The sequence below is a fragment of the Aythya marila genome, assembly GCF_965140915.1.
Source record: "Aythya marila genome assembly, chromosome: 1".
Lineage (NCBI taxonomy): Eukaryota > Metazoa > Chordata > Aves > Anseriformes > Anatidae > Aythya > Aythya marila.
The window spans coordinates 38987961-39008665 of record NC_139042.1 but is presented as its reverse complement, the minus strand read 5'-3'; the positions used below and the strand labels follow the sequence as shown (position 1 = coordinate 39008665).

At 34.5% G+C, this 20705-nt stretch overlaps 1 protein-coding gene and 1 long non-coding RNA gene across 2 annotated transcripts in view; one reads left to right on the top strand and one right to left on the bottom strand.

The window, feature by feature from the left end:
- Nucleotides 1-20705, top strand: part of PCDH9 (protocadherin 9) — a gene marked incomplete at its 3' end in the record, with an annotated part of 749604 nt that overhangs the window by 363783 nt on the left and 365116 nt on the right. The gene's annotated exons all lie outside the window — the stretch shown is intronic.
- LOC309875327 overlaps nt 1-20705 on the bottom strand; it is a 57645-nt gene that overhangs the window by 9125 nt on the left and 27815 nt on the right. Inside the window, exon 2 of the long non-coding RNA XR_014317013.1 lies at nt 854-907. This is a non-coding gene — a long non-coding RNA (uncharacterized lncRNA). The remainder of the gene's footprint in view (nt 1-853; nt 908-20705) is intronic.

Sequence of the window (20705 nt, the reverse complement as noted above, 5' to 3'; positions counted from 1 at the left end):
TCTGGTGAAATTCTGAGAAAATTCAATTTATAATTTATAAAAGAGTATCTCACTATAACTAACCAAATTTAAATGCAACCTAGACTGGGTATTTAGCAGACACAGACTGAATCACTCTTACAAGAGAATAAGTAGATATTAATGTTCTGAAAAGTTAGGCAGATACAAACTTTTTCATCATGATAGAGCATGGGATCTAGCTGGCAATCAGTGATTTCAGAACCTGCTGTGCCTGAGCAAAATTATCAGTCTGCCTTAATCACATATATAAAGTAGGAGGAATTTGGACAATCACAAAGCTATTCCAAAAACATATATGAAAACTGGTAACACTTTTTTTTCCTGCATGTTTCTTCTTAATATCCATTCACCTAAAGGAGAAAAAATGCAAAATATTTTTCAGTCTTCCACAGAATATACTTGAAAAGGGAGAGACTCAGAAAAAGAATTGTCATTGGAACAATGAACACCTTGTGGTACTGAACGTGGTGTTGCATTTTCAAAAACTTTAGAGAAACTGTATGTGTAAGTTAACTGTGTGTGCTTAGGGTGTGCTTAGGAGACAATTTTACTATAAATCATTCAAGGGAGCTAAGCGGTAGATCCCCTTGTCTGTTACTGTGTTTGGCTATATTACCATAGTTGCACACAGATGTTCAAGCTAATATATATATATACACATATATATATATATTACAATTTGCCATTGGGCATACACGGACTTCCTTTCTCATATCCCTTCCCTCCCTTCCTTCCCCTCCTCCTCCTCCTCCACCACTTCTTCCTCCTCCAATATGGCAGATATGTATAGTTTTATCTTTTCACTTTTATAGGATAGAGATAGATAACTTACAAGGGATTTCACAGGAACTCAGGTCAAAGTGAGCAGCCAACAATGCCGTACATCCTAATTGAGAGAAAAAAAAATATTGTTGGTTCCAAATTATGGAAATTGAAATTTGCGCACCATCTGCAAATCAAGTTAGAAGAAGCTAGAGGTATTTTAGAAAACTTTTCCAGATTTCTCTGAATATTTTGCATCCAAAAGCAGAGTCTGTTCAGTATCCAATGAATGCTTGAACTGCCAACCATCTCCTGGTTTGTTATACTCTACTGCTACATCCCATACTGGTAATATTGCTTATCAAGGGAAGCCCAGTCCAAGACAATTTTTTTTTTTTTTTTTTTAATAGCCAGTGAAATGACAGAAACCCTTGGAGAATTTTCCTGCTGTTCTTTTTCACTGTTGCAGGCTACAAATAATTTAATCTCTTTCAACCTCAGTTTGCAGATATGTAAAATAAAAACTTAGACTCATAATTAATTTCTGTGGAATACTGAGATGCCCACATGGAAGTATTGGAAAACCTTGAAAAATGTGTTAATGAGTGCTTGGAATCATATTTATTAAAAGTGGCATACTGGCCTGGGGAACATGCCTACTTGACCATCAATAAGTGTTATAACACATTTATACCAGAGAAAAATATAAATATTCTTGTATCATAGAAGTCTGCTATGTGTTGGAGAACTGGCTTCATTGGAGTAAAGCTCAAAAACTTCAGCATAAGCAGGGTTTATACAACATTATCAGCTCTATGTTTTAAGTGAAATTTCAATCACCATTTTCAATTTGATATCACCAGAATATTTATCCTTTTGTCAGACCAGCTTATTGGGATTGCACGTGCTTTAGGTAAATCTCTGTGTTTTGAGAGAGAAAAAGAAAAGGAAAAAAAGAAAAGAAAAGAAAGAATTAAGAAAAACTACAATAAATAATTAACTTGTGGCATTTATTTTTTTTTATTTTATTATTATTAGCTTTACTAGTGTAGTGCTTTTTCTCCACAAGTAATTCCAATTTTAGGGAGAATTAAGCTAATTATTCGTACTATGCCATGATGCTATCCAGAAACCATATTGTTTCTTGTTACCTAAAAACTGTTTTAGTGAGCAAAAGTACATTACAGAGTAGGTAAAGACAATAATGTTTTGAACATTGGTGTTAGGAGAGTTTTTCCAGCTTCCTTCCATGAGCAATAAATTCTTTCAACTAATTTCAAGTTTTATAATTACTTGTGAAGGTGTCCTAGAAAAATAGCCTATTGTCAGGTACAAAAAAACAGGAGAAATTACTGGAAATTTTTTTCCAGTTCAGATTTATGAGCTCACATTTGAGGAATCATACTTTATGTACTTTTTTTTTTTTTTTTTTTTTTTTTTTTTTCCTAGAAAACTATTTGATATCTGCATTGAAATGCATTTTCAGTTAATCTTTGTCTGGAGGCCAGTGGACTGCTGTGAATTTTGAACATTCTTTGGCTAAAATACTGAGCACACACCACAGCCATCCCTGCTGTGTTGAAGACAAGCTGGGAAAAAGATACATACTCTGAAGTTAAAATAGTCAGAGCAGGTCCCCTACTTGATAACAGCTGAGTGCTGTAGTCAAATACAGCTATTGCAGCGGGATTCTATTGATTTATACTGGACAAAACTGGTGCTTTTATCAAACAGTTTTGTGGCTACTCAGCAGTCTGTGTCAAGCCATAGGCAAAGATTTTCAGGAAGTTCCTGGCATCCAGTGAGACAGAGAAAACTGGTTATTATACCAGGCAAATCGCTCAAATCACTTAACAGCATGCCTGTCTCAGTCAGATGGAAAGCACATTCACATTATGCGGATTATACTGCAAGCCAGCACAGCAGAAAGATTAGGCCTCACAATTTTCCAGGTAGTGTTTAAAATCTTTTCCCCAGCTAAAGGATATAGCTGACAGTTCACACTCCAGAGTCAAGTTAATCTGTAACATTATCCACCCATTTTGCACTGAGCGGTCCCCAAAGCAGTTTGTAATATGCATATGAACTGAACCATTGTTGTGATCAAATTTTAAATACCCTTGTGAAATGGGAAAAAAGGAAAGATAAAATAAAACCCTGCTGCTCTGGTACAGAAGATTGACAGCAAAAGGAAAAGTACTGCTTCACTGAATGCATGGCTCTGGCTACAGTGGCTGCATTAAGTTGCTGGTGGGACTTCCAGTCTCTCCTCTAATGCATGGCTAATAGCTCAGCATTAACTCTGTAGAGCTGGGAGATGAAACTTTCCTATCTCAGAATATTTTGAAATTGCAGTGATGTGAAATTAGAGTGATAGTTATCATAAATTTGTTCTGGACAAGAATATTTGGACAATAAAGATCATGAATATAGTTTTGTGTGGTAGGTGTTTAACAGTAGCTCCCCACTGTACCAGCAAGAATGCAAAACAATAGCAATATACATTAAATTTTCTGAATTTGATGGCTTTTAAAATTATTTCTTGTCCTGGCAATCACACATCTGTTTGAAAGTGAAAGGAGAAAAAGAACACTAGGAAACAATTGCCATTACGCCAAAAGATAGAAAACAACACATCCGTGTTCGGTCTTCTGCTGGAATGATGCCCTCTCATAGAGTGGTTGACACCATAATTAATTATATCCATTTGTTTCATCGCAGTGAAATTCACTCCTGACTTTACTGTATACTCTGAGTTGATCCCATTTGTAAAACTATATAATTCACTTTAATAACCTGAACACCAGCAGTATGCCATGAGATTAGTAAAAGCATCTATACTTTATGACTATCTTGTTAAATTAAAGTGCTTTCTGTTAGTGCAGTCTCCACAGTACAGAGGTGAATTCAGAAAAAAAAAAAAAAGTGAAAAAAAAAGAAGAAAAAAGATCTATGGAATTTGTATTATTGCTGCTAATATGTTAGTTTCATCTCTGACCTCTTAGCAATTTGCTTTGTCTTATCTTTGCCTCTTGTATGGTTTATTCTTGCAAAAAGGGAAAGTTAGAATAAAATTATTTCTCTCTCCATTTCACATGATCTTGGAAAACACAAATATTTAATCCAGGTTTTCTCACAGAGAAACAGAAAAACCTAAGACATACTTCAGCCACCTTTTATAAGGCCTATATTATGAAAAAAATCTCTGTTATTTGACAGACTTGTATTTTAGGAGCATGTTCAAATAATCCTGCAATCCAAGAAGAAAAAAATAAAATATACTTTTGTAGAACCGACACTGGTTATTCAGTGTTGTAATGTTTTTATAGCTCTTTTTTTTCTTCCAGTGCTGTATTGGAAGAATTAAGACATTCAGCCATTGATCCTGCAAGCTACTTTTATAAGTATCACATAAAGAGTTAATAAACAACCAACCAACCACCACCACCAACAAACTCATTCCTGGAAAAAAGATGCAAGAAATGAGGTAGCTTCCCCCTACTATTGTACGATATTAAATTTATAAAAGATGGTGATATAAATGTATAATGAAAGTAACCAAAAATTTCAGTATGTGTTTGTTTTAACTGATAAATTGGAATGATGTATGAAATAAGTAATAAGAATTGTGTTTGATTCCAAACAAAATTCAAATTAAGTTTATAGTGCTATATTTCAAGAATACTATGAAGTCTTCATAATCATTAGAAAGAAGTATGAAAAAATAATGTTACCTCATTCTGCAAAATCAGCAACAAAACCATTAGTTTAGTAAAACGGTGGCATGAGTCTTAATTGATTTACACTTTATTGTGGAAGCCTTTTTTATGGAAATGTTCACGTATTTTATCTTGAAATAAATGTAATTATAAGTTCTGACACAAGTATTTCTTGCATAGCAATTGGTCACAAAGAGTAATTCATTAATATTCGATGAAGTGTTAATTTGTGCAGAGCCTAGAGCAATTGTAAACTTCATTTTGCCTTTAGATGGAAATTTGTTGCGATGCAATTATAACTATGTATAATTGTATTAATCAGTCCCAAAGTGTATTTGAGTTTGAAACATATATTCTTTTATTTTTGACCTACAGTGGACCAATACGAAACAGTAAATGTGTCAGAGAATGTGTTTTCTAGTATCCATAACATCCTGCTTAACAAATACATTAAGAAGCAATTTGGCTATTTTACGAAGACTTTGTTATCTTCATAATTTGTTACTTGGGTAATGAATTCAGCAGGATTTTCCTTTCTATTTCTATTAGAAATACAGAAAAAGGGAGCAGGAGAGAACTACAGGACATAAGTAAGATAATTTTGAGATAAATTTTCAGAGCAACATTTGTTCATTTTTTCCATCTTTACTGGACTATGAATGTAAAATGTATTTATTTGGTTTTAAACAGATAGGCTAATTCTTTTTGTTATGCACCTATACAGATGAAAATGAATGGAACTGTACATATGCAGTTGGCAACATCTACTTATATCAGAGTTAAATTTAACCTAACACACTTTATAAGTGGCAGTAAGCAAGTGAAACTCACAGTTGTGTGACAATATGGATTTCTTGACTTTTAATAGACAGTTCAGTGGGAAATACATGATGTAAAGGAACAGTAACCTAACATAAATCAAACATGATGCCCAAAATATTTCTTCTTCTAACAAGCTATTAATGACCTATATTGTATGACTATAAAATGTGAAAAAATAATGGAGAACATGCTGTATATTAAAGGTGCACAGAACATTTTCACTGCAGCTGTTACCAACCTTTTTCTCAGACTTTATAATCTTATTCTCCAATGTTGTTTCTGGATTGTGAATGGGAAATTAAGAGAGAGCAAAAGGTATATACGCACTGCAGAAATGCCCATATCACCAAAAACAATTTGGGAGATCAGCAAGAAGGGATACCTGCAGTTCTCAGCAGTTCTTCCTGGCAGATTACTACCTGCTGAGAAGAAGAAAAGCTTGTATCACTGTAGGAGGACATCATGGAAGTAGGTCAAATGCCCACAGGTGACTGACCAATATGGATATGTTAATGCATGGCTCTTGCTAATATATTTTCCTTCTGTTTGTTAGGGTTGTTATCCCCTCCTCCTCCTTTTTTTTTTTTTTTTTTTTTTTTTTTCATTTCATTTTTTTTCTTTTCTTCTTTTAAAGTGTCTTAATGTTGGTTCATTACAGCTTGCCAGCCATCTGTCATTTAGCAGAATGCTTTTGGTAGCAGACTACTTGCAGTATGTTGATCCCTGCTTGTTATTCAATCCAAGTGCTCTGTTACCTGACCTTTAGTAGTAAAAAAAAATTGCATACAGTATTTTTACATGAAAGGATTACCTAAAAAAGTCTTGTTTGAAAATGATGTTTCATGTTGGAGCAGTTAACTGGGCTGCCAGACTTGGCAAACTAAGAATAGTGTTTTTGAAGCCATAAAGAAATGTAATGATAGGTTCAAAGTTTATTTTCATGTAAAGATATCTAGCAAAGGAAATTTCATTCACAGAACTGTTACAAAATGTAGTTCCTTAGCAGCTTGTGAAGGTTTCAGCACTCAAGTTATGGTTAATAGGAGTAGCTCATTTAGAGAGAACTGATCAAAAGAAGGTAGGCTTTTTTACAACAATGGAAGAGTGATGGATTTATGTGCACTGGGGTGGTTAACAGACATGAGCTTTTGGTTTTCTTTGGAAAAAAAATTATCAATCAATCACACAAAGAAACAAAAAACATCAGAAAAACAATTACAACATAAATACAGATTAAAAACATATTTTCAGAGTCGAAGAATAAGGCTACAGTAAGTTTTCGCTGTTATCTGTCTTCAACCTTTTTGATTATGAATTCAAGATGGCAGAAGTGCTGCTCTGAGCCATTATTTTGAACATTCTAAGGTTTCTAGAATATTCTGTGTCTAGAATCTCATGTTGATTTAAGACATAGGCAAACTGATCTTCTCTGATCATAGCAGCACCAGCTGTTTAAGAGATCTCTTGCACAGATATAGCACCCAAATCTTAGTTTCTATCAATAAATGATATTGCATTAGACATCGGTTAAGCTAAGATATTGGTAGTCATTTTGCTTCACAGGATTTATCAGAAGAATTTCAGTTTTCTGTTTCATTTATCACTCAAGCTAGAGAATTCTGTTTTCTGCCAATTGGATTTGGATTTCCACTGCAGCAAAAGAAAAAAAAAGTCTTTTTACAGCTGACCTTTCAAACCAGTGTGTGTATGTGTGTGTGCGTGTGTGTGAGATAAATAAATAAATAAAGGATTAAGATAAAATAGAAGGGTCTCTGTGAACTCCAGAAGTTTCATCATATTAGCACTGTTTCCCATGTATCATGAAGATCTCTTCCTTAATCTTTTCCAGTGCTATTTCCTTACCTGTGAATTAATTACACAGTGTTTTTAAACAAAACTACTTTCACATCCTCTTCTCCTTTTCCCAGCCAAACAGTGTTGCTGTTGAGCAATAGGTTTTCCCAGTTTGCTTTCCAAGTGGGAGACGAGTTTGATTTGGCAAGGTTGCCAACAGCTAAAGCAAGCTGAGGGCATGGTTTAACTGACTGTTGCTAATTGAAGGGAGAAGACTAATGGCTACATGTAATATTTCCACAGTAATGAGAGCATCACTTTGACACTGCTGTGTTGCTCTGTGAGAGACTAAAATGTTTTACAGGGATGACAAGACAGTACCACTCTCAGCCCCCTCCACCCACACAGCCTAAATGTCATAATGTAGTGAACAAGCTGGCTTGGCTGAGGAATTCCAGGCTGCTGCTTTTCCAATTCAAAATGGGGAGAAAATTGGGCCTAGTGGAAAAACACTGGCCAGCTGCAGCTGAATGCCAGGAGCACTGCTTAACCAACATCTAATGAAAACTAGAAAAATGTCCCCATGCAGACCACAATAATTACAGAGTGATAGTGATGCCGTATTAATGTGATTGCATAAATTACTTTAGAAAATATGCTACATTGGTGACAGAGACATTGTTTCACAAGTAAACAACAAGCATGTCAAATTCACTGGGAACAGAGGAAGAAACCACACCAGTGGGTTTATTGTACATGCAACCCACAAGTGAAAGACTGGACAGTAGCCACAATATCCCATCAGAGAAATGAACACGTTTCTTTCAGAAAGCTGAAGGAACTCACTACAAGGTAGCAGGGGGAGAGAACCTATGCCCAGATTTATTATAAAATATTTTTTTCTGCATTCTACAGTATACTGTGGCTTAGAAATTCATTTTGTCAACATGAGCATGTTTACTGTTGCTTTCATTTCTCTAACTTGGCAGACAGGCAGTTCAGCTATGGAGAAATGTGGGACAGCAGCTGCATCTGTCTGACTGCTTTGTAAAAGGAAAGGAGACTTCATCTGAAATGTTATAGCCAATCTGGGCAGTCTCAGTGATCATTGTCCACCCTTACACATGTTGTGTTCTAAGAAAAGTAATGAAGAGGATAAGAAGGTGTGAGTGGCATATTATGATGCATGAGATCAGAAAAAGAGGAGGTTATGTTATTCCAGGTAATTTGGACAGGGTATTACATTTAGATACTTATCAGGAAGATAGCTAGCAGAAAATTTACCTATGTAATCTGTTCTCATTGTGTTCTTTAGACCTGACGACATTAAGCTTTTAACAACCAAAACATGATCATTAGAATCTGGGATTTTAACATGGAAATGTGTTTGTAGAGTTCATTTGGCCCTCCCTGGTTATAGAACTGATAAAGTGCTACTTCCAGGCCAAGGACAAATCATAGTGACATAAATGTTTCTTAATTAGTACCTTAACATCCAAGAATGTATAAAATAATGTTTATGTGGCAAAGGATTGGTGAGGTCTTTTTGTTTCTGAAAGAATATAGATGTCAGATCACACAACGGTACTTGCTTGGTATTTTCTCTTCCATTTGGTCCAGCTGCAAGACTTGGACCTGTCTCATATTTTAGGATTATATAGGTCCCCAGCTGAGGCAAACATTTGAGCATGCTTTAAATGCAATTCTAATTAAAATCCTTTTCTCCCTGCCTCTCTAACTTAAAGTCTGCTACTCTAAATTCCATTAGTTACTATACATTTTCTCACAGCAGTACTGAGATGTCACCTGTACATCAGAAACCTATCTCTCTTCAAATTTTAGTTCTGTATCTCTCTAATAAAATCTTGGCAACACTGGTTTGTAGATGGGATGTAATGTGGTCCATATTTATTTAGGTATTTGTTTATTTTAATGAGAAGGATTAATAAATTGTACTTTCTGCAAAAACAAACAACAACAACAACAACAAAACAAAACGGAAAAGCCTACTGTCTTTAAATTAAAACCCTATTTGTTCACTAATAGATAAATTAAGCCTGAATTTTCATAGAATATGGATTTATTAATAAACCATTTGGAAAATTATGTGATCAATAACTTCATCAATGAAAAGTAATTTAGGATTACTAATGATGTTACTCCTATCTCTTGAGATTAGAAGTAAGTCCTGTGGTATAGGTTTGGAAACAGTGCAAGGGCTGGTGTATATAAGCGTGCAGTTTTGTCTCAGTGTACAACAAGCAGATATTTTTTAGAAAATTATTTTCTGTAACACTTTAAAGAAGTGGTAGAAAGGTTTTGACAGAATATTTAGTATCAGAGAGAGTTACTGAATTCATGTAGAATCAGGTATTCACAGATTTAAGGTTACGGACACCTAGGATGAGACGGAAATGGTAGGATACCACTAGCTGTTCTTCAGCATAGATCTAAACCTTAATCCATAAAGATTGTTAGAGCCTCTGGAGAGGCTGGGTGATAGCGGTGACTGTTATCCTAAAAAACAGATGGTAAAGTGAGTGACACCTATAAATGTGCAGGCTGTGTTACTTCACTGACAAGATGCTAAACCCTTCTGGCACTAAAGTAAAAAGACAGGTGTTTTTGACACACAAAAAAAGTAGTATTGAAACTATGCCTCAAGCCATGTGGAGAGTCAGAGCCAATTTTTCAAGTAAAAGTAACTAAAAATCTAAATTGGGGAATACATGTAGAAGCGCGACAGCTTCAGACCTTTCCCATCGATAAATTTTTGACTAGTTCTAGTGCCTGTCTCATACCTGTAGAATTAGCTGATTGCCTTTGAAATAAAACTTCAATTTTTAAGGCTTGAATATATAGCTTTGCTCTGGAAATCTTTTTGCAGCTCATTTCCTAGTGAATGAAATGGCAAGCAGAATTTTTGAGCTACTTTTATTACATCCAGTTTGGTGGTAGAATTCTTCGATTACCTTTATGTCTGCCTTAAATATAGTATGAAGTTAATCAAGTACTTACATACCACATATTATAATTGCAATAAGCAATGTCAGGTTTAGAGATTCTTGTGGCCTATAGAGAAACCACAATGGGGTGAGAACTGATTTAATGAGTATACTTATTTTAAAATCTGTTATCACTTCAACAGATTACTTTGTTGAAAAGGTACTAAAGCTAATAGTGTTTAATCTACTTGCTTGAATGTAGTAGTATTTTTCAGAAACCAGTGAAAATAAAGCTTCAGTAATAGAGTAAATCCAGATGGTAAAATCTGCTATGCAATTATTTCTCTGAGATTTTTTTTTTTCTGCTTTCAAATTTAAAACACCTTTATATATTTATGGATGAAAGGAAGCAAGGAATCTGTTAAGCAATAAAAACTGTCTCAGATATTCACCAAAATAAAATCCACTGGAGACCATCTTATGAGGGAGCAAAAGAGAGAGAGAAAGAGAGAATTCAATAAAAAAATAAGTGGAAAAGTCTTCTCTTTCTTGCTGTGAAATCAACTGAATTGCATCCACTAGTTGCAAACTTTGTTTGCATTTGTATGGCAAGGCTTTTATGCATCCAGTAGTCTGTTACTTATTTTCAACAAGTACAGTGATCACTAGGGTCTTCTAAAACAATCAGTTTCAGAATATCGTTTTATACTTCACCCTTATCTGTTTGCTTCTTTTAGTCAGAGTAGTTCTCTTCTTGGCAAATAGTTTTCTTGTACATTTAGAGTTCTGGATAATTTATTATCACAGTCAAAAACTTGTGCTCAGCCACTATGTGTCATTGGTAGCCAGGACACTTTAGCAATGTGTTTTATTATGCTATGAGAATTAAATAAAAGTATGATTAGAGGGTACTGCTATTTAATTGGGAGGTACCAAACAACACACGGATGGTACATTGGTGACCATTTGCACATCAAAATAATTCAGAAGACATTTCTTTACAGTATTTCTCATATTGGCCATTCAATGTAGATATGATAGAAAAATGCCATTTAAAGAAAAAATATAGGTCCAAAAGCAGACAGCACAAGAGAAAGCATGACTCCATAGTCAGTCATCTGTTGGGAATACTAAAACTCAGAAGGAGGAAATTTTTTCAAGATTATTTCATAAAAATAATGGATAAAATCTTCGAGAGAATGGACTGGACTCAGGTACTTCCCCTCTCATGAGTTTGTGCTTGTTCTGTTAGTTTTTTTTTCTTTAATTACCATAAATTCTGCATTCATAGTTGTAAATGAGACTGGTTTCTATAGGAAGAGCAGAGAATTCCAGATATATTCCAGCCTGGTGATTGGGACATCAGTATAGATTGGGAGGACCAGATTTACTGTTTCGTGAGTAACTGTTATAAGCATGTAATTACTGCGCTAAAGCTATCCATAACCACCTCCATTTTCCAGTAGCCATATTTAAACAGCAAAAGTTGAATTTTTCTAGGGGTGCCTGTAACTTACTACATCACATCCACTGAAATCCAAGTGAATGCTTACATTAAGACACTGTTATTTTTACAATCAGAAGTTGAGATATGGCAAAAATAATCTGCTTTTGCTACCATTACTAATATCAATGAGTCTCTTCCTGATTAGATTTCACACCCTTTTCTTTCCTATTTCTGTACTTCTGTTACCCAGAATAATTTCTTTATTGTGTTTTGAAGCACCATATATTACCCAAATTCATCCCAGAATGTATGTTTTAATTAGGATTTGTTTGTTTTTCTTGCTTCTTCAAGGGCTGCATAATACATTGATATATTTGATAGATCACCTCCTTTTATCTCTCAAGCAGATGATTTATTTCCTAATAGCTCTCCAGTCAGTAAGGTTAAAACAAACAAACAAAACAACACAAACAAACAAACAAACAAACAAACCACTATAGTATTACTCATGAAAAAGTCATTTCCATCTCACGTCTGATAACTTTTGCTAACAACAGCTTGGAAAAAGAGACTTGTTTCTCATCCATCATCTCTTGTAAGCTGAAATGTGCATATGGATGTCTTTTGGGTTAGTATCAAACTTGAAGCATTCTGTTATCCTAGTTCTTTTTCACTAGTTGCAGATTTTTACCCATATTATCATTCATGTTATTCCAAGGCTAACTATAGGGAACTTCAGCTTTTCAAAATGTGAGTTTTTACTTTGACCTGAAAGAACAATAGAATACTTTTTGATCTGACTTCTGTACTTCACCCACTTTGACTTGGAATACCCAGCTCTCAGGGAACATGCTTGTTACCTGAGAGACTACAGGCTTCAGGTAAAATCAAGTCCTTCATTTATGTGAAAAGTCACATTGTCTATAGGACTACAGTTTTCTAAGACTTTAACTGAATATGTTGGCTTTAAAGTATGAAAATCTTTCTGGCTTGTGTCCTTCACAGAGCTGGCAGTGATGTGCAGAAGTAGCAGTCATTGAATCATGAAATAATTTATTCTGAAAGGGATCACTGAAGGTCCAATACCCAGCTCAAAACTGGACAGGGAAATGGTCATTGCCCTTTACAGGTTGGTTATGTTTTGCTAAAACAGTGCAGTATGCAGTCGGCATTGTTAGATCTCTTTTGGTTGAAGATGGCCCCCAGTGTACACTGTTGCATGGTTTCATTCCTCCAGTCCTCCAAGAGGAGGACTCCTGTGTTTGTCATTTGATGAACTTCTAAAGGTTTATGATGCCCATTTATCTCACCTGCTTAGCTCCCTCTGAATAGGAACCCTGCCTTCCAGAATGCAAAGTACATGCCTCCAGCTTCGTGTCATCTGTGCACTTGCAGAGGATGCATTCTGCCTCATGATCCAGGTCACTAAGAAAGACATCTGATGTAAAGGCAGCATTGCCACATTATCCATCCCTGAGGAGGACCACTAGTTGGCCTGTATACTTCTTGTCACAACTCTTTGAACCTGTCAGGCCAAGCAATTTTCCATCCACCTGAGAGGCTACTAATCAAAACCATATCTCACCAGTGTAAGGATACTAATGGTGACAGTGTCAAAAGCCTTGCTAGCGACAAGGGACACCTTTTCCACCAAGGCAGCCATCTCATCACAGATGCCAATCAGATTGGTCAGGAGTACTTTGCCATGAATAAATACATGTAGGTTATTTCCAGTCATCAAGAACTCCATCTTGAGTGTATAAAATAACAGAAGATTCTTACTTCTGGAAAAAACATCTATGTTAAACCTGAAACTACAGTTGAATGAAATGATACAGTTGAATCTGAGGATAGCCAAACATGTTAGGTGCTTGTATACTTCTGGAAGTGTGTGTTTTTCTCCAAAATCTAGTTAGGGAGATTAGCCAGGTAGTTTACAATAGGTGCTTAAGTTATGACATCTAAAATTAGGTGAAATAAATCATAAATTGGAATTAGATGTCACTAATGTATGTCATTTGATTGACTTCTGTCCTTCTACATTCTAGACATTAAAGGACATTTTCTAATGGTTCTGTAGGCAGCAGCAATAGAAGCAAGTTTATATAAGTTATTATTTGTATTAATTTTGTGAATTAATGACCAGCTACTATGGCAATAAGCAATATTGCAATAAGCAATAGATTGATTGTACTATATATTATATCTGACAAGTTAAATGCCTATTTGAGTTGGCCAAGCTTAAATTATTGAAGTTTGCAAAGTACACGTAATCTAACAGTGATATCTTTAACAATATATAATATCTCTAACAATGATAATATCTTTATATTATGAAGTATTTAATGAGATTTTAAATAATCTCCAGTGATGTGAACCTAGATTTTCTATCTTATTTGAGAGCCGGGACATTAACATTATACTCCTGTATCTGTCACCAGCACAACATCACCCTGCAAATTTCTTTTAAACAAAGTGGTAGACTCTCCTGGATGGGTGACAGTCTTGCATCCTAGTATGTGCTGATCTGCATGGTGTATAATTTGATATTTGATTTAATTTATGTGGATAAAATATATTCTCTTTAAATGTTGTGTGTTGAATCTGGTGTTGATGAGACTGTTATTCTACCTTTTGTACTCCTTAATGAAGTCATGAATTTTTATAAATTTATTTAATAATTTCATACTCATTACCCATTATAAATGATTTACAAATAAGTTTATGCTGAAATAAACCTCAGAAACTAAAAACTCTAATTGCATTACATTGAATTACTCTGTAGAGTAGTATGAAGCTATTACATATATTGACTAAAATGTTAACTTCCATTTATTTAAACAAAGGAATGACACTTGTGTGTCAATATTACCTGTCATGGAATGTAGACCCTGCCATGTGCACATAGATTATGTGGGCTTTATCTAGTTCAATATTTCACCAAGTGAATGTATGTATGGATGATATTCTTTCTTGTCATTTCTTGTTTATAAAGACAGGAGGGAATGTGTGATAGTCTGATGTGAATTTATGCATTACAAATGCTCTAGGATTTCCTTTTATTCTTTTTATTCTTTTATTTGAATCTTTCTTTTGAAAGAAAACATTTTTGCTTTAACAATGTTCATTGACTGTGAATGTCCAGGAACTTTAAAAACAAACAAAAATATTTTTGATTTTTACTTTGATTGTTAGAATAATGTAAATGAGTTTTATTCTAAGTATGTTTATTTTAAGTTTTTAGCCGTTTAATGTTGCTGTACTTTTTTCTGCCAGTTGAAAGTGTCTTATTTCAGAAAATATTTAGATATAGTTGAAGGTTATTCTTTGGTGAGAATCTCCCAGGTGCATTTCTTGAGCGTTGAAACAGTCTTCTAGTTTTCTGATCTCACTCACAGTTTTTTGTTTTTTTTTTTTTTTTTTCCCTGATGAACACCATAATCTAGCAATGGTCACCTCATATTACAAAAGTAATGCATTGGCCATATTTTAATATGACATTCTGTATTAATTATATGAGTCTTTAGAATATAATGCATATAAGAACCATGTCAGCCTCGTTTGCTGTCTTGTATTTGGAGTTCATGCTCAACTGATTATTCATAATGGTCCTTAAATCCTCGTGAATGTAATTACTTCCCCAGCTGCGTAAACATGATCTGCAAGGTTTTTTGTTCATTGTCCACCACCATCTCCATTCTCCCTTTATATTTTTTACATCTGGTCATATTACAATACATAGTTTGCTTGGTCCAGATTACAGTGTGATCCAAAATTCTTCCTAATCATTAACTTGTTTTATTTATTCACTACTCTCCTAATCCTTATGACATCTGCAGATTTCATCTCTAATTACTTTGTTCCATCCATTCATAAAAATCTTAAATTACAGTGCCAAGATTTGGTCCCTGAAGGATACTAGAAGTAAACCCACTTGAACACAATTCTCTGTTTACATTTTGACACTTAATAATCAACCATGTTTTATTTATTTATTTACTTATAATATTGAATTAATGTCTAGTTTCAGTAGTAAAATGCTGTGGAGAGTCAGATTTTTACTTTTATTTTTGAAATAGAAATCAAGGTCACATTACTATCATTTTTGTCATACAGTGATTAATTGTGTCAAATAGAATTGTATTAGTTTGATTGAATTTCTTTTTCATGAACCTATATTATCTTATTTCCTACTTGTGTTTGCCTTATTTTTTTGTATCTAAGTCCCTACAGATATGTATCACTTTGCTCAGAATCAGAATGAAGTTGACTTCTATGACCTTTTACATCATCTTCCGGAAAAACAATCAAAACACAAACAAACAAACAAACAAAAAAACACACAACAAAAAAAACCAGCACTTTTTATGGATTATGTTTCATCTGTGTCATCTTTGATTATTACATCATGCCAGTCACGCCATGATTCTTTTGAATTTAATGTCTGCTTCTAAAAGACATTTTCCCTTTGGTTCTAAGCTACATTTTAAGATGAGTACTACTGTCTTTCTTGGTCATTGTATCCTTTGGGATCTAGTAAAACTTTTTCTCCTTGTCTGAATCTGATCTTTTCAAAGATACTTACTGTCTATATGGTGTCACATAAGCACCTCTTTACATATTGTCATAGGTAATTTAATAATAGTAAAAACTGATGTGCTTATCTGGTTAGGTGTTATGTTCATCACAGACCTCTGTCTTTAACAAGACAAACCAGAGTTTTGGACAATAAACATCTCTTATTCATAGCACTGAAAGATCAGAGACCTTAACAAGAGCATAGTCTGAATAAAATATTCAGAACAAAGCTCTGCATTAAATTAAGGTGCAGCATCAAGTACAAATATTTCCTGATTCTCCCATACATGATTGTCCCAACTCAATATAGATTAAGAGATGGCAGAGGCACTTATGACATCTTATTTCTTCCCTGAATGGCCCCAAGCTTACCCCATTAAAGATGGAGAAAAGGTTAGTGCTCTTAGCATACAGATGGCATTGTCTTTGCAGCCCTCAGTTCTTGTGAACAGGAGCAAGAAAATGATCATGTAATGATCATGGTTATTCATGACCTCTTTTATTACTGTGTTATTTCCAAAATACAGTTTAGAACATTTGGCATCATAATAGTAAATTGGCATAGTACTTTGCGAGGTGATAAATTCTGTAACCTGTTCAGTCAAGTATGATAATTTAGTTTACTGTTTTAGGCATAAAATTTGTGAATTTAAAATAAAACTGCTCAAAACCATAATATCATTTAGTGTATATAAAACTATTTTTCTCCACTGATACCTGTAAGATTTTTTAACTGCTGCCTAGTGTGCCACTGAGCACAAGCTGCTGCTCTATTTATTCTGCCTTTGGTTGGTCAAAAATATTATGTCATGCTTTTGGCTGGTTTCAGTGGGTATTGTATCAGGTATAACAGTTGAGTTAGATATTTGCAAGATTGCATGTATTCCCAAGGGACAGAAAGCAGTTATCATAGCTAATGTGATATGTGTTTACCTTTTTGCCCTCTGCAAACCGTTTTCCACACACCAAGGACAAAATTTAAGTTCTGAACTAATAAGCCCTTAAGAGAGAGAGTCCCTGCTAATTATAATTTCCAGTGCTGCTTTTTTATTCCTTTGTAATCTCGGTAACCATTTTAACACCTTGTCAGGCATTCAGGAACTTCCATCTGTGCAGCCTAGTGCATTTGTGAAATAAACCCATCTGTACAGCTGATTAAAAATTGGATGTAGTCCATGTTTTGTCTTGATCCTGAAAGAAACAGTATTGCTGCAGCAGTTGTTAATGTAGGGTCTGAGTATAGAATGGAATGCACAAGGCTAATGGAGCAAAATAGCTTTTGGTGTTTTCATTTGTATTTAATAATTATTTAAAATAAAATCAGAACAAATTAAGTGTGACAAGCATGACCAATCAGAAAGGCTGCAGAGTTCAAGTCTGCAGAAACCTGAGATCTGAGAAGCATGAAGCAACTCTAGAACTGCTGTCATTTTAAACAAGGTGAATCCAGGAAGCTAGCAACTTCACATATACCCTTCTTACTCTTAGAGAAACATTCTTAAATTTATTTTTAGAGTGAATTTCTTTCATATGTGGTTTTTCTTGGTGTGGTAGGCAGTCTTCAGTAGCATGCATGTTTTTGGAGACATGGAAGAACAGATGCATAATTCTTCTATCTACAGACTGGGTCAGTAGAGTAACTGCCTCTGACTTCTTGATTTCCAAGTGCATTTAGTATTCAAAGATACAATCTCTCATATTTCCATTCATAATTGCTCTGCCACTGCTGGAGGTTTTATGAATGCAAAGCTGCATCTTCAAAAGGTTGCAGGCAACATCTTATCTTTCGAAAAACAAAAAAGAACAGCAAAAACTAACCAAGCCATATAAGTTACTAAAAAGTAAAGATGAAAATGTGTAGATAGCAAGTATATTATCTTTTCATAATTAGTCACATGGGTATATTGAAAAGAATAATGAAGAGGAAGAGAAGGTATGGGAAGAGCATAAGAGACAGGGTGAGAATCTTTGATTACCATACTAAAACAGGATATAAGTAACATATTAACATAGGATCTGTTATGTGGGTCTGCAAGTTAATGTTTATGCAAGCAAATAAATCTTCATGAGATGCCATATCACCATGGAAATGTACTAGGTCATACTAGATCACATTTTATTAGTGCAATGCCCAATTGTTCCTTAGCATTGCATGAATGTGGCTATGTTGCTTTTATTCCAAAGGTATTTCAGACATCGCTTGCTCAAGGATATGTCACATGGTCACTTGCATGGTATGGACATGCTTACTGGGGCTTTGTAAATAACAGGAGGTTCAATTTAGCAATAAAATATTATTCATTATTTGAAGTTCAATGTACTTCAAAATCCATTAATATTAGCACCATTACAGAATATCATGTGGTCTTCTACATGAAACAACACCTGAAACTTCCTGAGCTATGAGTTAGGTTTATTGCCCTTTATTTCAATACAAATACAGGACTGCTATCCATTCAATTATTTGGAAGCCCTTCAGAAGGACTTTCAAAGTCTGTAGACTGAAAGAATTTTTCTGAATTTACGGAACTGTAACTTAAAATGGAACATAACCTTAGGTTTTTACATGCAAAATATGGAGGTTTTAGATGCCTAAAGGTACCAACAATACTGCATAAACTGCCATAACTCACAAAATGGAGCAGCACTGTCTTTTATACTGCTAAAAGTATATATGATTTTCTTTTGCTTTTGTCAGGTGATTTACGGTAATCAACAGAAAACCAAGACCTTAATTATAAAGTAGGCATTGCTGATAATTATATTCAATAGCAGTGTCATATACTAAAAGTAAAAGTAAAAATAAAAATCCCGGAATATTGCTAGAAATGAAGGAAAATCCAGATTTCCAATGAAAGAATAGGATAGAAGGGATTTATTCATTGAACCAAGATAAAGAATTCTTTAAATATACAATTAATATTTGTATTAAAGTTATAATTGTTGTGGTTTAACCCGGCTGGCAGCTAAACACCACGCAGCCGTTCGCTCACCCTCCCCCCTCCCTCTCTGGGACAGGGGAGAGAAATGGAAAGTGAAGCCCGTGAGTTGAGATAAAGACAGTTTAATAAGACAGGAAAATAATAATAATAATAATAATAATAATAATAATAATAATAATAATAATAATACAATGATGATAATAGTACTACTACTAATAATATGTACAAACAAGTGATGCACAATGCAATTGCTCACCACCCGCTGACCGATGCCCAGCCTAACCGAGCAGTCCGGCCCCCTCCCCCAGCTAGCCACCCCTATATATTGTTTAGCATGACGTCAGATGGTATGGAATACCCCTTTGGCTAGTTTGGGTCACCTGTCCTGGGTCTGTCCCCTCCCAGCTCTTACTGCACCCCCAGCCTGCCTGTTGGCAGGACAGAGTGAAAGGCTGAGATGTCCTTGGCTTGGTATAAGCACTGCTCTGCAACAATTAAAACATCGGGGTGTTATCAGCACTCTTCTCATCCTAAGCCAAAACACAGCATTCCACCAGCTACTAGGAAGAAAATTAATTCTGTTCTAACTGAAACCAGGACAATAATAAATTCATATTTATATAAATTATATAAATATATAATTATAAATATATATATAGAAATAATATATAAATACATAAAATTTATATATATATATTTACATAATTTATATACATTTATATTTATAAATTTATATTTAAATTACATTTAGCTGTTTAAGGATGGAGAAAGGTACAATGTATTTATTTATTTATTTATTTTTATTGAAAAGTGAAAACATTTAATCCGAGGATGGGAAAAGACAACTGTAATTATACACTACAGAACTGCTGCCAACTGAGTATTGTTTTGTTAAATATGACTCCCTTTTGGTGATAATAACAATACGTCATTTGGTGGATTGTGAATTCCCTTAAGAAATTTATGATCCTGAAGCTGAACAAATCCCAAATGCTGGTGTCTGACTTAAACACAATAAATACAGCTGCTTCCTGTATAGGACATGTGTCACTAAAATATTTTTTAAATACTGTGTTTGGAATTTCGGTCTCATGTTTTCCAGTTACACTGGCTTGAGTGTATTTCATAGCAATTCATTTTAATATTTAGCAAAGTGCAAGTGAAAAGAATATTATTGATGATTTTTTTCCCCTCCCTGGTCCTTCCTCCCTCCCTGTTTCAAATACACTAGTCTACACAGTGCTGAGCCATCTGCTTCAGGTGTATCATCTTCAGCACCTAAAAAAGGTGCACAAAGTGAATATTTTGGGTGTAATCCAGTCATTATCATTATGTGAAGAGGGTTTCCTTAAAGTCAAGATACCTGACTGGTGACTCATATTCTGGTTTCTTTAATAGACTAATATACAGAGAGTTTTCTCATTCCATGTGGACCAATGACTAAAGGTGCTCCAGGGAAGTACTGTACTGAAGACAACAGAAAGAATTAATTTAAGCAATATTATACACAAATCCCCATTGCCTTTTCACACCAGAATGTTAATTCTAGGGATATGTGACCCCACTGGAGTTTGTGTCAGTATAAGATGGGATAATATAGAAGTGTAGCACAACTGAGGGAATAACTTTTAGGTTTGAATAATGCTGACTTCTATATGATAATGACAAATTCACC